Source organism: Castanea sativa, chromosome 1 (genome assembly GCF_040712315.1).
Source record: "Castanea sativa cultivar Marrone di Chiusa Pesio chromosome 1, ASM4071231v1".
Taxonomy (NCBI): Eukaryota; Viridiplantae; Streptophyta; class Magnoliopsida; order Fagales; family Fagaceae; genus Castanea; species Castanea sativa.
In genome coordinates, this window is record NC_134013.1 from 33,391,112 (window position 1) to 33,411,065 (window position 19,954).

Sequence of the window (19,954 nt, forward strand, 5' to 3'; positions counted from 1 at the left end):
CTAATGAAGGCATCCTCTTTGTTCATTATTCTGCCAACAAAGTGAGGGGATAATTTGATTTAGATCAGGACATACCTGATGACTTCATTGCCATTCTAGAGTCCACTACTTTTGTTTGGCCAATTCTGGCCCTTGTGCTTTGGAGTTTTGGAGAAAACACTTCACGGTAGTCACCATTCCAGGTTCACAGAGAGAGGGTGTTTGCACTACTGCAATACATGGGTATTGGCAGGCCGTGATGACTTCCTTTGGGCAAGAGTTGTTGGGTGGCCGCAGGTTTTCCCTTATTCCTCTCAGAATCTTTATGCTATTATTTCTGCCAACCTACGGTTGTTACTCCCCACCAAGTCTGTGGTGGCATATGCTAGGAAACAGAGCATGTCTACCATATTTAAGTGGCAAGAAAAGGAGAAAGGGTGGTATCTATATGCTGGTAAGTATCCTGTGGGTTGGGAGAAGAAGGTAAGGGTAATGAACCTTCTTGTGCTCGTGAAGAAGGGCTCGGTGTCTTGGACCGCTAAGCCCAAATCTACCAAGAGAGAGGATAATTCTTCTGAGACCTGTTCCTTATAAGGGTGGTCTTCCTCCCATTGGCAACATAGTTCTTGAGAGCTCTCTTTCTCCTTCTGCTTGCACCAATTCTAGCAAGCGCTCTACTACATGCAAGCCTAAGCCCTCAACTCCAAGGCTAACTACAGATGCTCCTCTTTCTAGTAAGACCCGTGGCAGTAAGAGGAAGACATCTCCACCACCCCCATCTGCCACTACCGAGAGAAAAGTATGTTATCTCTAAACTTCAAATTTTTCTTTATTTTACTTATTTATGGAGCTTTCTTGTGGCTAACTCCACATGTATACTCATTCATCTCTCTCCCTTTTTTTTTCTTCCTAGGAAGTCTAAGCACAAGGAGGACACTTTTGTCACTCGCCCAATATTGCTTGATGAGCTCGAGTTTAAGGCACATTCTTTTCCTTTGGATGCATCTGCTTTACCATGTGTTGTTGTGTGCTATTTTTTCTCTTTTGCATGTTTATTTATTCGTTCCTTTTGTATTAACACCTGCCTTTTTCCTTCCTCTTTATTTTTTTTAAAGGTTGATCTTGAGCCCTTTTCTGTTTATCACCCCACAAGTGGGGAAGTCCCTGCTGCCATGGGCATGCCCATGGAGGGCTCCTTTGATTGGGCAGATATCATGGTTGAAGTCATGACCTTTGCTTTTGCTGCTGCACAGGGGGCTCTTGCCGAGGCTCCGATTCCTTCACCCAAGCCTGTTCCTGTCGAGGAGAGTACCTAGGCCGAGAGGGTTGGTGAGTCTGTTTCTATTCCTATTGAGATTCCTACTCCCTAGAAGGAGGTCACTCCTGCAGGTGCATTTCAGACTAGGAGTGCTTCTCCTGCTACCCCTCCTATCATCTCCGCCAGTGATCCTTTTGTTGCCTTTTCCTAGGTCGTGAAGGATGACTCCTTTTTAGTGGTCACTCCTTCATCCATTCCTTGCTCAACCACCCCAGGGCCTAGTGTAAACTTATCGTCTGATGAGGGATCCGAGGAAGTCCTTGAAGATTCCAAGGATGAGTTTGTCATAAAGATGAGGGTTTCTAATTTTGATGAGGACGATGGCAGCGATGAGCAAGAAACCGAGGCTATGGGTATGTATCTTTTGTCCTTGAAAATTCTTTTTTTTTTTTTCTTCCTGTCATTTCCTAGTACAACTCCCTGATTACTTTGCATATCATTCTTCCTAGCCATAAACATTCCTAAGGATCCTAAGGTTGTAGCAGGCATCATGATGCCTACGGCTCTTGCTTCTGTCATACTCGCAACCCTCACTCCTATGGGTCCTGGTAATTTCCCTTCTCTTGTACCTTCTTTAATCTTCATTATTGGATTCATCTTTTCACTTTGTCTATTTCTTGTGAACTCATGGTCTATCTTATACTTCTTCCCATGTCCGACTCTTGTTAAGGTAGCTTCGTCTTCTCAGTTTGAGGTTGGCAACAATTCTTTCCATTTTCCTCCTACCCATTACACTTCTTTACTTCTCTAACACTTATTTGATAAGTCTGGCATGACTTATATATTTTGGGTCTGTAATCTATTATGCTACATCTACTATAGCTATTATCATGCTTATGATACAGTACGTTTTGTTAATACTTGATGGTCTTCATTACTTTTGTTTTCCACTCTTAATGATCAACTCAAATAAAGGAAACACACTACAACACTTTCTTGTGACATTATCCCTTGCAAGGGTGGTCACTTGGAGGAAAGAAAAAAAACAAGAGAAAGGAACAACTACATAATGTTTCTTAGGCATAATAATGTTTTAACCATTTGCCATTGATATGATCCATTAGGTCTTTTCCATCCATTTTGGTCAAATGATAATACACACTTGCATGTACTTCCCTTATCACGAAGGGTCCCTCCCATTTTGACAAGAATTTAGATAGTCCTACCATACATCGCTTGATGTGGTCTACTGTCTTCAATACAAGTTTTCCTTCTGCGAACAACTTTTCTTTAGTCGTCCTGCCATAAGTTTCAGTCATCTTTTGCCTATATCTGCGGCTGTGCTCTTGGGCCTCATCCCTTTTCTCATCTAACCCCTCTAGGTTCTCGCATATTTTTGCCACAAAGACTCCCTTCTCTTTTTATTTCTTTAGTGCCTGCATAACCTTTAAAAAAGGTATCATTACTTCTGTTGGGCTCATTACCTCTGTTTCATAGACTAAGGAGAAGGGAGAAAATCATATGGCAGACTTAGGCAAACTTCGGTAGGCCCAAAGGGCATTTGGCAGATGTGTCACCCATCCTCTAATATATTCCTAACTCATCTTGATGAGAGTTTTGTTTGTTGCCTCTTCCTACTGTGGTAGGCCTTTTTGAGATTATGGGTTGGGCTTCCTCCTGCCATACTTTGGCCCAAAGGTTCTGTGTAGGAGAGTTAGGACGGCCTGATTGCAACTTACCTCAAATCAGCTTGTGCATAAACTAGAGCCCTTTTGTCAATACCTTGGTCACGTGCCCAAGCCAAATGACTGTTACAAGAAAGTTATGGCAGACAAGTATAATATAACAACAATTGAAGGAAAGCGCTTACTGTTAGTCAAAAGAATTCCCAAAAATAAAGAAAATAGTAGTATGGCAATGAAGATGCAATGAAATGACAATAATGAAGATGAGATAACACGAATATGTAATCAATAAGAAAACAAAGAAGAAACGGTTAGTCTGCCACACTTGATTGCCTCACAGAGTTAAGACCAAAGAGGGAACCACATTGTCAATGTGGGTAATCTCACAGGAAAGTCCTGCCATGGAAATTACCCATTTTGATAGAATGGGCCTGAATGGCTTATGTTCCAGAAATCCTTAATCTTCAATAGAGGGTAAGCTTTTAAAGGGAGAGAAGGGGATGAGCTTATTGGTGCATGTCTACCATCTCACTCTTACCTACTCTCTTTGTTTTTTTCTTTCTTTTCTCCAAGTTTTTTGCTCTCTATTTTTACTCTCTTGTTCCGTGTTTTTGTGATGTGTTATGTTGCGTGTTCTTTCTTAGTTGTAGTTGTGTTGTTCTTACTGTCCTATTCTACTATGTTGTGTTACTGTGCACAACGGAGGCTCCTTTTATAATGCCTGTCGTGACTGGTTTTTATCATTTCACCCCTTAACCACTTTTGTCTGGGTGTGGGTATCCTTCTAAACCACCCACTGGTTTGTCAGCTGCTTAGCCACCACTACTTACCTATGCTGGTTATACCACATCCCATTACCAAACAAAGAGCCTTATTTTGTTTGCTTGTTCACCGTGACATTCCCATCCAGATAAGGGTGGGTATTTTCTCTCACTATCCCTCATGGCATGCATCTAATGATTCCAACCCATCTTCCCTCTTTTGGTTAGTATGTCATCCCAGCAGGATATTTTTCCCAAAAAGTTTGAGCGAGAAGCCCAGAATAGGCTTCCCCCTTCTCCCCACCATCAGACTATACGCTCTCTTACCTCTAACCCATGGCCTACCACTCCAATATTGGTTGGGTACAGGTTAGTGGTGCCTAAACCTTGTGCGTGCTCCATTTCTGTATGTGTCCATAGCTTATCTTCTGCTTATGCGTTTGCCATGACCTGAAGGCTCGTCTATGTATTTTGCTGCTCATTCTTGGCCTCTTGTGGCGTGGATAGATTTCTAAGCCTTTATTCTTTATAGCTTGCTTCCTTCCTAGACTGGGCCTTACTTGATTGTGGGCTTTTCTTCTTTTAAACCCGTTCTTTTTTCTTTCCGTAGTTCTGCTAGCACTTCTGTCATGCCATCTTACCATTCCTGCTGTGCTGTTACACGAACTGTGCTTGTTGGGCTTTCTTTCAGGTTTGCTGTACACTTTTCCTTTGCTTAATTCTAGTGGCCCAGTGTTATCATTTAGGCTAGTATTCATATTAGTTTGGGCTTTCTTGACCCTCTCCATTGCTTCTAGGCTTCCTTGGCCCATTTCATCCATTTGGGCATCCTTTGCCCATTTCCTTCTCCTGGGCATCCTTGGCTCATTCAAATTCTTCACTCCCATAGGCCTTTGCTAAGTCATTTGGGCTTCCTCGGCCCAAATTTTCACATCCTTTTCCTATGGGGGTTTATGGGCTTGCCATTACCCCATTACTCACTTAATTCATTTACTTCAGGCCTCTTTAGCCCATTCTTGCTTGTTTTCTATTTCTCATAGTACCCATGGGTTTATTACTTCTCTCTCTAGTCTTGTTTAGGCCCGCATGCTTTCTTTAAGGCCCATTTGTTATTTTCTAGGTCTATAACCCATTATTCCTGCCATTCAAGCTGAATAGTTTTTCTTCCCAATTTACTAACTCTTTTTCCTCTCATATTGTTAGGCTTCTTCTTGCTATTGGGCCTCTAGCCAAATTGAGCATCAACACCTGCCCATTTCCTTAAGGATAATAAGGCGATGATCGATGGTGTTTGACCTAATAAAATTCCAGCATCGTTCTTACTTCACTGTTGACAAATGGAGTACCATTGTCACTTATGATCCTATAAGGTACCCCATATCTGACAATTATGTTTTTCTTGATAAAGTTTGGCACAACTCCTCCTATGTTTTTACGAAGTGGTATGGCCTTGGCCCATTTGGTGAAGTATTCAGTAGCCATGAGGATCCATATGTACCCATAAGAAGGACCATAGGGTGACCATGCTATGTAGGCTTTATGGTGGGTGTGGATCAAGTTGGCCTGTACTTGGCAACTGTGGCATTTTTTCACGAATTCTGTCGTGTCCTTATTTATAGTGGGCTAATAATAGCCCATCTGTAGCATACACCAATATAACTTTTTCTTTCCTTGGTACTTTCCACATTCCCCTATGTGTACCCCCTTATCATTTTTCCAGCTTCTTCGGGTCCTAAACATCATAATAGGTCCCTATCGTACCCCTTTTTGAAAAGGATTCCCTCATGTAAAAAGTAGCAAGCTGCTAGCTTCTTGAGCTTATATCTTTCACTGTACTTATGTGGCAGGACACCTTCTACCAAGTACTGCACGAATGGACTTCTCCAATCTTCACTGCTGAACACAGCATAACTTTCTTCCCTATCCATAGCCAAATGGTAGGCCTCGCATTGGGTTTGGACTAGGTCTACGTCCTTAGCCATGCTTAGCAAATAAAAATTCGCTCTCTGAAGTTTGCGGTAAAGGTTAATCTCACTGCAGAACCCGCAAGTCTTGCCATGTAACCCTTTTAGTTTTCTTCGGGTCTTCGTGCCCCACACATCTTATCAAAATTCCTCGTGGCATTCTGCGATATAGTTCCCCTTTCATTAGTATGTAGTCCTTTAATGTTTTCAGATCTGCCAGATCTCCCTTTTTTAACAGAGCGTCCTTAATGGGAACTCTCCAATCCTCCCCACACCCTTGCTTTTCCTAAAATCTTTCCTGCAATATTTCAACAATAGACTCTTCTCGTTTGCTAACTTCGACTCTGGTACTATTTCCTTCAAACGCTATTTGTGAGCCTAAAGCAGCTAGCGCATCTGCGTATCGATTCTCACTTCTCTGGGCGTGCTCTATCTTGAATGTGGAAAACCTTTCTTTCATTTTCTAGGCCAGCATCCTATACGGAGCCAAACTCAGTTTCTTCAATGAGAAACTCCCTCTAGCTTGGCAAACCACCAAGTTGGAGTCACCTATTACTTTCAAATGTTTAATCCCCATCTCGAGGGCTATGGCTAGCCCAGCAAGATAGGCCTCGTATTTTGCAATGTTGTTGGAACACAAACCAATTTGAATGAGAATGCCATGGTCTTTTCTCCTTCATGGTAAAGGACCACTCCTATGCCCCTGAGTTTGTTGTAATGGAGCCATTGAATTTCATGACCCATTGCTCTCTGGTTACTTCTGTTGTGGCAACTTCTTTTAGAACTTCATCGTCTAAAGGAAATTCCTCTTCACTTGAAAATTAGGCTAGCAGGTCCACTATGGCTTGACTTTTTACCGCATTGGTTTTCTCGCCTTCAAGTCATATTGCGACAATTGTAACAATCACTGAGATATCTTCCAGAGAGAATAGGTTGTCAAAGAAGGGCTTTGATTGCATGAGACTTTGTCTTTAGGTGTATCTTGTAAGCCAAGAAGTAATGGCGTAATCTTTATAATGCATAAACTATTGCCAGGCCCTTTTGGCTCTAGGGAAGCACGTTTCCGCATCCCTTAGGGCGCGACTTATGTATTGAACTGGTTGTTCGACACCACCTCCATCCTCTTGGGCTATCAAAGCACCTATGGCAAATGGGCTTGAGGCCAAATAAAGCAGTAGTGACTTTTTTCAAATTGGGGCTTGCACCGTAGGGAGGTTTGTAATGATCTGTTATAGCCTTCGAAAGGCTGCTTGCTGCGCTTTTCCCCACTTGAAGCCTTATCCGTTCTTTAGCAATTTGGTGCAAGTTGAAGTAATTGATGCTAAACTCGAAATGAACCTCAGGATGTAGGAAACCTTCCCTAGAAAACTGTTCAATTCCTTCACTATGGCCGGTAGCTTCATGGTTGCTATGGTTGTGGCTTTAGCTGGGTCCACATCTATTCCCTTGCTGTAGACCAAGAATCCCAGAAACTTCCCTACAAACACTCCGAAAGTACATTTTAGTGGATTCATTCTTAGCTTGAAAAGTTTGCACCTTTCAAATACCTTTCTTAACACTTTAGCATGATCTTTTCGCCTTCTTAACTTCACTACTATGTCATCCATATAGTCTTCTAGCTTACGGTGCATCATGTCGTGAAATATGACAATCATCATGCGCTGGTAAGTTGCACCTGCATTTTTCAACCCAAAAGGCATCACAGCATAGTAGAAATTTCCTATAGGCATTCTGAAAACGGTTTCTTCGCATCTTTTAGCGCCATTCGAATCTGGTTGTACCTACTGAACCCATCCATGACGGAAAACATGGCATTTCCTACTGCAGACTATCAACAGGTATATGTTGGACAACGGGAATTCGTCTTTAAGGCAGACTGGGTTAAGGCTTCTGAAGTCCACATAGCACCTTATCTATCCATTTTTCTTCTTTACTGGCACAATATTGGACAACTATCGTGGATGTTGGATGGGCTTGATGAAGCCAGCTGCTAGCAACTTTTGCACTTCCCTCACTATCTGTTCTTCTATTTTGGTGTGAAATACTCTGGCAGGTTGAGCCACTGGCTTAGCCTCAAGATCTACGTTGAGCGTGTGCATCACTAGTCTTGGATCTAGCCCAAGCATCTTGTTGTAGTCTCATGCAAAAACATCTCTAAACTCTTTTAACAGCAAGATCAACTTCGCCTTTTTGTCCTCTAACAACTTTGAACTTATTGAAATGGGTCTTGACTTTTGCGAGTCTGTACCCATGTTAACTTCTTCTAACTTCTCTTCTGCCGTTACCTGTGTGTCTTTTTCTGCTGTAACCTCCTTTTTATTTTTTGTGTTGCTGTCCTCATCTGAATTTTCTTGGGCCACACAGCACATTAAACTTTTATGCTATGCTCCTTATCCGGGACCCCCTCGTACACTATAGGTGGGCCCCGCACACCTTCATAATTTGTAGCCTATCTTGTCGTTAGGTGTTTGAACCCTGACGCATTGTGGCGTACCACTTGACTCTGAAGTGGGCACTTATTTCCTCTTCTTCCTCCGCATTAGCAGCTCTCTCAGATCAGGCTCAGGGTCATCCTGGATGTCCTCCCACCAAGGGACGAAGGTACCTTGCAGTTTAGACACTGAACTTTCAGTAGATGATGGCCATTCATCATAGAACATGGTTTCTACTAAGTGGGCTTCTGCTTGCTCAAACAATGACGGATTTGCCGCTATCCATATCATCCTGCTATTCAATCTCCCCTTCATGCACTAATGATAGGTAAATGGGACTACCCGGTGCTTGTGCAACCACGGTCTTCCCAATAATATATGATATGAAACTTCTGTTTTCACTACATGGAAGCAGACCAAGGAGGCTATTGGCCCCACTTTCAGCCACAGCTGAATGTAGTCTGCAATTTACTCACCCCTTCCTCCAATTCCCGTTACTTCCATTGGGCATCCCTAGATTTTCCCTTCTGAAATCCCTGCAGCTTGTAGTGTGCTAAGCAGAATGAGAATCACTGATGCGCCTGTGTCAACTAAGACTTTCTTGATGGGGATTTGGTTCATGGAGGCTGCCAAGTAGAGAGGTCTCATGTGGTCTAAATATCCTACTTCCTTGTCTTCGTCACTAAAAGTGATCTTATTAGTGTCTTGTAGGAAGTCTTTGTCAGCTCTAGTTTCTATAGACAAGCATTCTACTCCTACCCCTGAGGCAATACTTACTAGAGCCTCTATGGCAATTCTTCGATAGTTGGTTGTAAGTTCCAGTAGATCAAATAGGTTCTTGAACCTAGAGCTTCTTTGCAAGGTGGTAATTTCTGCGGTGGGCAGGGTCGGCCTTTCTTCTTTCTCTTCTCCTAAATCTGTGCAAATAACAACTGTTGTTGCCCCCTTTCCTTTGCAGTTTGGGAGTGGGTTTCTTTGTACTTCTGGCTGGTTCTGCGATGCACTAGTTTGCGAAGCCCCTAGCATTCTAAGGGTAGAGTGTTGCATATAATTGTGCAAACAACATAAGCGTGGGTCTCTCTGCTTTTCCTCAATGGGTTCTTTAGAAACTTGATTGGGCTTGAAGACCCCATCTGTAATCCATTTATCCAAGAGCACATATAGCTCCTTTAATGTACAGGGTAGTGGCGAGGGGGTCTTGTACTCCCTCCCATCTAATTTCCTCTTCTTTTCGCCAGTAGATATTGCCAGAGCTTGCAATGTTTACCCCTGTTCTTTGGGTTTGTCAGAGCTTGGCCTTATTGATGGGCGGTCTTCTTGGCCTTTTGTAATAGCTATGCGAACTGGGAAATTTTCAAATTCTCCAGGACAACTCTGTACTCCATGATCATGTTATTCAAACACATTTCCACCAATGTCTTTTCTTCACAGTGATCATAGCAATTGAGGGCTATGTCCTTGAATCTTTTAATGTACTCCATCAGGTCTTTGCCGCTCCTTTGCTTAGTTCCTTGCAAAGTTGCAAGCATTACTATCTATTCTCCATGAAAGTACTTGGTGCAAAATACATCCACCATGTCGTCCCATGTCAGGATTGACCCTGTCTTCAAATTGATGTACCAAGTGTACACCTGGTCACATAGGGATTTGGAAAACTCCCAAAGACACAAATCCTCATCTGCTACATAGGGACCGAGGGTGTCAATAAACTTACTCATGTGTTCAATAGCACTTTCCCTTCTACCATCGTATTGTGCAAAAGTTCGCGGTTCATATCTCTTTAGATATGGCTTGTTAAGTATCCTTGGCGGGTAAGGAGGCCTTCGCGCATAGAATCTCTCCTTGGGCTCTTTGGCCCTTTCTTGCTCTAAAAGTGCCGCAACTTCGGCCATGGTAATGAAACGCTATTCTACGTTCTGCAAGCCACCCCTTACAAGGGTTTCTTCCTTGTCTACCGCATTCTTTGGGTTATGCTGGCTTCCTTTCTCTTTCATCTTGTCCGCCTTCATCTAGAGAATTTCTTCCATCAGCTGCTATTAAGAATGCTGCACAGATTGTAGCACCTCAATAAAATGTTGGTATTATTAACAGGGACTCTTTGTTGTTGCTGTAGTCCAACCCCCACTCTGTTAACACCTTTTGCTTGATTGGGCTAGGGCTGGTGCTAGTGGGGCGTGGCTGGCCTTGACTCTACTTGTGAGAGCACGACACTCATGTTTCACGTCACAGTAGGAATAACTATTACAAGTGTCATAGCAGGAGGATACACTACATTGGAATAATTAAAGCATATTTAACTAAAATACTTTCTGCTAATAATAATACATGAACAGTTCCACAAAGAAAGCAGTATTAGAACACAATTACGACAGGAATATGTTAATAACAAGGTGTCATATTAATCATTAGTCAACCATGGCAAGGAAAAAAGTAGTAATTTGCTAGAGGAATGAACTTGGCCCCTTAGTAGATTCAAGCCCAAAAGGGGAACCAATCTCCAATGTGAGTAACCTCAAAGGGGAATCTTGCTGTAGAAGTTACCCACTTTGGAAAGAAGAACCCAGATGACTTAATCGCAGATTCTTAACTCGTTAGAGAGTGGGCTATTAAAAGGGAGAAAAGTGGGTGACCTATTGATGCATGCTTTTACTCCTATCACTCATGTTTTTCTTCATTACTCTTGGTTTTCTGTTTTCTTTATTCTCTTACACTTGTTTTATATGTTTTCTTTCCTTTTTCCTTCTCACTCTCCCATTTTTCTCCTCCCTTCACTGTGCATGTATATGGCTTTTTATATTGCCTATTGTGATTGGATTTTCTATTTTTACCCCTTAATCTCTTTTGGTCTATTGTGGTTATCCTTCCAAGACTGCCCACTGGTCTGCCGACTACCCAACCACCACCACTATACTATGTTGGCTATGCCATATCTCATTCCCAGACAAAAGTGGTTTTGTTTTGTTTTTACTCCCCCTTTGCTCTCATTCGAATTATCGTTATTCCTCTCCCTTACCAACCCCTATAACATGCATTTAGTAGCTCCAGCTTATGTTTACCTCTTTTAGATGAGATGCCATCCTAGCAAGACATTTCCCCAAAAAGAGCTTGAGCGGGAACCCCAAAATAGGTTCCTCCTTCTCCCCACGGCCAAACCACACCCTCTCTTACCTCTAACCCATGGCCCACCTCCCTTGTATTGGCTGGGTATAGGTAAGTAGTGCTTGAGCCTTGTGTGCATGCCCCACTTCCATACAAGTCCATTGCTTTTTTGGCTCTCACGCGTTTGCCATTCCCTTCAAGCTTGTCTGATCTTGCTGCATGCTCTAGTATTTGTTTAACTCTTGTAGCATAAATGAGTTCTTGGGTCTTCATTCTCTGCATTCCATTTCTTCTTTCGATTGGGCATTGCTTAGGTGTGGGCTTTCTTTTCTTTAATTCAGCCCACGTTCCCTTTTTATCCTTTGTTCATGGGCTGGATAGTGTTCCTACTACGCCACTACATTGTTCTTGCTATGGCATCATTCACCCCTTTTTGGTCATAGTATTCCTTCTTTTAGTCTTCACTACCTAACATTCCTACTAGGCTAGTCCATTCAACACCTTGGGCTTCCTTGGTCCACTTCATTCTTTGAGCATCCTCGGCCCGTTTCATTCTTCGGGCATCCTTGGCCCATTCCATTTTTTCCTACCTTTTTCATTCTCATGGGTTTTTGCTAAATCCTTTGGGCTTCTCAAGCCCAATTACCACATCCTTTGTCTTTGGGTTTATTGGCCTTTGAACTAATCCAATTTACTAGTTCCTTTCTTTGGGCTCCTCCAGCCCGTTTTGCTTTCTTTCCATTTCTCATGATTCTCATGGGCTTATTACTTCATTCTTTGCGGCATCCTCGGACCGCTTGCTTTCTGTGAGATCACTTATTATTTTGCGAGCTTGTGGACCATTATTCCTTCCATTCTGGCCCAATGGTCCTTACTTTACTGCTTCTTTATCCATTTTTTTTTTCATATTGTTGGGCTTCTTTTGCCATTGGGCTCTTTTGTCAAAATTGGGCATCAACAATCCCTTACAAAATCATAAGAGAATAATAATCCTTTGTTTTGAATGCTGGATATCTCCATTATAATTATCAAAAAGTGTCAATTGAGTACAATGCTCTTAGTCTCATCCCTTATTTGTAAGAAATAATGAGGTTTTTAAAACTAAGCCATTTCTTCTTCTTTTTTTCCTTCCTTTTTTTTTTCTCTTTTTTCTTAAATGTAGTTTTTGAACCTCATTTTCTTGATGGTTTTTCACAATTTACAAAATCCTTATTAACTACTAAAGTCATGCTTTGTAGTTTGTATATGATTATTCACTCATTTTGTTGTGAAATCCTATTATTGGCATCTCCCTACCCAAGATTTAAAGACCCGAACACCAATATAAATACATAACATCAAAGTACTCCCAATCCCAAATAGATCTTTGAGACTTAAGATTTGTGCCGGTTTTCTATCCCAAAAAAAATTTGACCCGGCACTGTTTTGAGAAATTAAATAGCTCTGTCTTTTGGAATGTCACCAAGATTTTCTTTTCCATTGATTAAGCATTGCAATGTAGATTATAAACCTAGTTCCCCTCCATTGAAGAAGTAAACAATGCTATTGAGTTACAATACTCTTTATGATATATTATTGACATTTGAATCTAATTTCAAGCATTATATTTTTTTTCTAATAAGGATTTAATATTGCAAATTATAAAGTAGAATTTTTTTTTATTATCAAATATTGGATTAGAAAATTAAAATTCTTCACGTTGGTCGTGGCACATTCATCTAATCAAGTTATGGTTGATATTTCAGAATCCCTTTTTGTCAAATTTGAAAATATAGGATTATTTGGTCAACAATTGTAACTACTTTTTGACATTTGGCCTCACAAATCAAATTACTGGTCGACAATCTGTGCAATGCAAAGGAAAGTTTAACATAATATGATTTTTTTTTTGTTTTTATTTGTTGTCTTATATGAAATTTAATAATTATGATTGTGTTTATATATGGAACTATGGAACCATATATTCTATAATTTATTATGATTGTGTTTATATTATGATATTTTTGAATTATTTTTGTCAAATTTAAAAATATAGAATTATTTGGTCAAAATTTTTAACTACTTTTTAACATTTGGTGACATAAATTAAATTTACTGGTTGGTAAAGTTTAACAATGTATCTTTTTACTCTATTTTATTTTTGGGAAATGCTAACGGATACCCTTAGAGCATTGGTTAACAATCTATTTAAAGAAAAAAAATTGGGAAAAGAAAAAAAAATTAATGTTATGATAATTTTTTTCATTTCCCATAAATAAAATGATGTCAAAATTTTTCTAAAATAAATTGTTAACCCATTATATTAAAGACATTTGTTAGCGTGACCCTTTATTTTTAACTACTTCTGACAAAAGATGTTCTATTAAATGGACCAATGGAGTATAAATGCACTTCAAGAAATGATAGCGTACCAGACTAAGGGATTTACATAATGTGGTTTTTTAGTTTTTGGTGCCACGGAGGGAGGGAGGGAGGGAGGGAGGGAACGTAAAAGGTTAACTTTTAAGACTTCCAATCACTCCTTCTCCTCCCTCCCCCCTTCATTTTATGGATTTCTTGGTGATATAATTCTTTTATATCATAATTATGATAATATACTATTATCTCTTTTACAAGTCAAAATTCATAAAGAAAAACTTTCTTATTTATCAAAGTCTTTTAAGGTTCAAAATCTTTAAAAGGAAAATGAAGGCAGAAAAAAAGGAAAATAAAGAAGCCAAGAAGAAGGGGAAAAAAACACTAATTTTACCTTCCAAAATTGAGGTATATAAGTAATAATAATTTTTTTTTTATATCTCAAATTCTATATGTAATAATTTATGTTCCCGTGCATAGGTATTAAGTAATAGAATTTGGGGATAATTTAAATAACAATATAAATTTGCATCAGCTATACTTCATGTCTATATAACTATTAAAATTATTCCATGTAAAATTTAAGTTTTAATCTTGAAAAAGTCTCTGATAGTTATAGAAGAGATTTAGGTCCAATTCCCGCCTATACCAAAAATTGATTGGTATTTTGGTCTAATAATAAAGAACTATCATCAGGATCGAACGCCATATATTAAAATTCTCTATAAAAAAAACCTTGAAAATGAAATCTAAAAATGACTTATTCATGAAAAAAGCAATTAAAAAAAAACCTTAACATATAAACAAAATAGAATGAATATTAATTATGTCTTATGTGAGTTTTTTTTACGTTAATAGATGTAAATATGCATGAATGGTTATATATTTCATATTAGTCTTACAAAAGATGTTTATTTCAATAGAGTTATCTATTCTGTTTATATAGTTTTGGCAGGAAGAGATAATGTTGTTTTGGCAAGAAGAGATAAAGACAAAAGAAAATATATTAATGATTTATTTTATATTTTATCTCAATTGCTTAAATGATAAGGAAAAATGGTTAAAATTGTCAATTTATAAAAAAAATACAATTTCCTTTAAGCTCGGAAATCTAGATACCTACCTGTTTCAAAGAGAATTCACATTCCTACTGACATTTGATTCTCCTAGTGTGATTTGCAATTAAATATGAGAATCTTTAAACAATCCTAGGAATTTTAAAACATTACCCCGTACCAAACGTCACATTAAGGTTGAAAATCTTTAAAAGGAAAATGAAGGAAGGAAAAAATAAAAAGGAAAATAAAGAAGCCAAGGAGAAGGGGAAAAAAACACTAATTTTACCTTCCAAAATTGAGGTATATAAGTAATAATAATTTTTTTTAAATCTCAAATTCTATATGTAATAATTTATTTTCCTGTGCATAAGTATTAAATAATAGAATTTAGAGATAATTTAAATAATAATATAAATTTGCATCAGCTGTACTTGATGTCTATATAACTATTAAAAATTATTCTATGTAAAAATTAAGTTTTAACCTTGAAAATGAAATCTAAAAACGGCTTATTCATGAAAAAACAATATAAAAAAACCTTAACATATAAACAAAATAGAATGAATATTATACATGCAATTTTTTTTTTACTCCGCCATTGCTCCAAATTACATTTTGAAAAAAAAAAAAAAAATTGGATAAACAAATTACAGTCACCTTGATATGATGGCAGATGTCAAATTTGAAATTAGTATTTTTTTTTTTTTTTTTGAGAACATTAGAAATTCCTCTTTAGCAAACAAAGCCAAAGAATATAACGCGTTTAGGTTTAGGCAATCTGACCAGCAAGCAAACTTACCAAAAAAGAAAAAGTGAGAAGCACAAATACGTAGAATTCAGCAATGGAGTGGAGATACCCACGTTTTTGTGAAATCAATATCTTTGATAGTCCATTAACATTTAGTTAATTGATGAAGTCTCTAATCTCTCTTATTAAACAACATATCTGAGTTTGAATACGACTTATACAAAAGATACCCAAATAAATAAAACCTCTTTGATTGCTTTCAAAAAATGCCCAAGGCCAAGAGTAATTATTGAGGAGGGGCTCATAAAAAATAATTAAGGAGGGAAAGCCTATAAATTCAAATTCCACCTTATCTAAAAAGAAAAGAAAAATGCTAAAAGTATTACCAATTCTACTACGTAAAAGATACAAAGTGATATGACAATAAATGTAATTGATGAATTTCAATAATCTAATAAATAAATATTTGATTTGATTTTTTTTTTTTTGTGATTAGTAACACATCATTTTGTAAACCCTATATAGTAAAATTTGTAAGAGCAATACTTAGGTACAGTACTTATGTATTGTTCTTTAAGTTCATTTTTTAAAATTCTGCCATATAGATTTTTTATTATGGGATGGAAGTGTATTTTTTAGTTAAGTTGCCACATGACTGAATTTTAAAACAGTGGCGGAGCTAGGATTTTAGTTTAGGGTGGGGGGGCGAGATCAAAAGACAATAATAAAAAAATAACCTAACATTATTAATTGATATTAATAATAAAATTATAAACAAACAATAATTGTCATACAAAGCCTATTAAAATTAAAAAATTGTAAAATAAATGAACAATTGTAAAACATCTAATTCATAGTTATTGATGATCAATCATCAAAGTAAGAGATTAATCTATGTACATAAAGTTTAGAGATCTAATTTGATTCCTCAAAATAAATTGAGAAAATAAATTTCAACTTTTCTCTATTCTATTATTTAAAATTTTGGATTTATGGTAGAAACTCAAATTTTGAAACTATGAAAATGCAAGAGATGGAGGAGGAAAATGTAATGGACATTTTAATGCTTTAGTACCATACAAGATATTATTAGGTGTAATTAGAGCTCCACAGGCAGAACTTCAAACGAGAGAAGAAGGAAATTTAGGTAAGCGAAAAAAGAAAATGATAAAAAGAGTAAATATTGGTCAAAAGTGTAAACAACTTTAACAAGTTTAGTTTGGTGGCATTTATTTTGTGTTAGATTGTTTGAAGTGTTAGGAGTTGTTTTTGTAACACTTCAAAATCTCACAATATTTTTACAAAAAATTGAGGTGCTAGTACATCATTGATCAGAATAAAATAAAATAAATTATTTTGAGATTCATCTCAACTAAAAACAAGAGTATTGTGAAAATATTGTGAGATTTTGTTATGTCTATAAACTTTCTCTATTGGAAAATTTGTTATTTTATTATTTATTTCATGTCATGTACAGTATGTTTAGGGAAATTGTTTCTTTGATTTTCTATTCTATGTCAGAAGCTAACTCACTTTACATAAGCATATATATAATAGACTTTTTAGTACAAGTCAGGGGGCAAGTGCCCCCTCTGGCTCCGCCCTTGTCTTAAAAATGGAACATAAAGAATAACACCTAAGTTTTGTCCAATTTGTAATATTTCCAAATCTCTGCATCACTCATTAAAAAAAATCTACCTAATTGGTCAACTTGGTAGTAAGAAATAATGAGGTTTTTAAAACTAAGCCATTTTTCTTTTTCCTTCCTTTTTTTTTTTTTTTTCTCTTTCTTCTTAAATATAGTTTTTGAACCTCATTTTCTTGATGGTCTTTCGCAATTTACAAAATCCTTGTTTTGGGTGGGGGGAAGTACTAACTACTAAAGTTATGCATTGTAGTTATATATGATGATTTACTCATTTTGTTGTGAAATCCTATTATTGGCATCTCCCTACCCAAGATTTAAAGACCCGAACACCAATATAAACACATAACATCAAACCCAATCCCAAATAGATCTTTGAGACTTAAGATTTGTGCCGGTTTCCTATCCCAAAAAAAAAAAAAATTTGAGCCGGCATTGTTTTGAGAAATTAAATAGCTCTGTCTTTTGGAATGTCACCAAGATTTTCTTTTCCATGGATTAAGCATTGCAATGGAGATTTTAACCCTAGTTCCCCTCCATTGAAGAAGTAAACAATGCTACTGAGTTACAATACTCTTTATGGTATATTATTGACATTTGAATCTAATTTCAAGCATTATATTTTTTTCTAATAAGGATTTAATATTGCAAATTATAAAGTAGATTTTTTTCCTTTTTTAATCAAATATTGGATTAGAAAATTAAAATTCTTCACGTTGGTCATGGCACATTCATCTAATCAAGTTATGGTTGATATTTCAGAATCCCTTTTTATCAAATTTGAAAATATAGGATTATTTGGTCAACAATTGTAACTACTTTTTGACATTTGGCCACACAAATCAAATTACTAGTTGACAATCCGTGCAATGCAAAGGAAAGTTTAACATAATATGATTTTTTTTTTGTCTTGTATGAAATTTAATAATTATGATTGTGTTTATATATGGAACTATGGAACCATATATTCTATAATTTATTATGATTGTGTTTATATTATGATATTTTTGAATTATTTTTGTCAAATTTAAAAATATAGAGTTATTTGGTCAAAAATTTTAACTAATTTTTAACATTTGGTGACATAAATTAAATTTACTGGTTGGTAAAGTTTAACATAATGTATCTTTTTACTCTATTTTATTTTTGGGAAATGCTAACAGATGCCCTTAGGGCATTGGTTAACAATCTGTTTAAAGAAATTTTTTTTGGGAAAAGAAAAAAAAAACAATTAATGTTATGACAATTTTTTTTATTTCCCATAAAAATGATATCAAAATTTTCATAAAATGGATTGTTAACCCATTATACTAAAGACATTTGTTAGCATGACCCTTTATTTTTAACTATACTTTTGACAAAAGATGTTCTATTAAATGGACCAATGGAGTATAAATGCACTTCAAGACATGATAGCTATCAGACTAAGGGGTTTACATAATGTGGTTTTTGGTGCCGGGGGGTGGGGGGTAACCTGCCAATAGCATAAAAGCTTAACTTTTAAGACTTTGAATCACTCCTCCCTCCCCCCTTCATTTTATGGATTTCTTGGTGATATAATCCTTTATATCATAATTATGATAATGTACAATTATCTCTTTTACAAGTCAAAATTCATAAAGAAAAACTATCTTATTTATCAAAGTCTTTTAAGGTTCAAAATCTTAATAAGGAAATTGAAGGCAGAGAAAAAGGAAAATAAAGAAGCCAAGGAGAAGGGGAAAAAAAAACACTAATTTTACCTTCCAAAATTGAGGTATATAAGTAGTAATAATTTTTTTTTTTAATCTCAAATTCTATATGTAATAATTTATTTTCCCGTGCATAAGTATTAAGTAATAGAATTTGGGGATAATTTAAATAACAATACAAATTTGCATCAGCTGTACTTGATGTCTATATAACTATTAAAATTATTCCATGTAAAAATTAAGTTTTAATTTTGAAAAAGTCTCTGATGGTTATATAAGAGATTTTGGGTTCAATCTCCGCCTATACTAAAAATTGATTAGTATTTTGGTCTAATGATTAAGAGCTATCATCAGATCGGACGCCATACGTTAAAATTCGCTATGAAAAAAACCTTGAAAATGAAATCTAAAAACGACTTATTCATGAAAAAACAATATAAAAAAAACCTTAACATTTAAACAAAATAGAATGAATATTATACATACAATTTTTTTTTACTCCGCCATTGCTCCAAATTACATTTAAAAAATAAAAATTGGATAAACAAATTACAGTCACCTTGATATGATGGCAAACGTCAAATTTTAAATTAGTATCCTTGGGCTGCCTAGCTGTGTGAACATTAGGGGGCCGTTTGTTTTCCTATCTCAAACTCACATTTTTACATTTTAAACAACGTTACACACATTTTCACACACTTTTTTACCCACACGTATTTCAAAAAACTATAAAAAAAAAAACTACAAAAGACTCATTTCAAACTACTCTACCAAACACCCCTTAGAAATTCCTCTTTAGCAAACAAAGCCAAAGAAAATAATGCGTTTAGGTTTAGGCAATTTGACCAGCAAGCAAACTTACCAAAAAAGGAAAAGTGAGAAGCACAAATATGTAGAATTCAGCAATGGAGTGGAGATACCCACGTTTTTGTGAAATCAATATCTTTGATAGTCCATTAACATTTAGGTTTTTTTTTTTTTTGAGAAATAACATTTAGTTGATTGATGAAGTCTCTAATCTCTCTTATTAAACAACATATCTGAGTTTGAATACGACTTATACAACAGATACCCAAATAAATAAAACCTCTTTGATTTCTGACCTAATGCCCAAGGCCAAGAGTAATTATTGAGGAGGGGCTCATAAAAAATAATTAAGGAGGGAAAGCTTCCATCTTACCTAAAAAGAAAAATGCTAAAAGAATTACCAATTTTACTACGTAAAAGATACAAAGTGATATGACAATAAATGTAATTGACGGATTTCAATAATTTAATA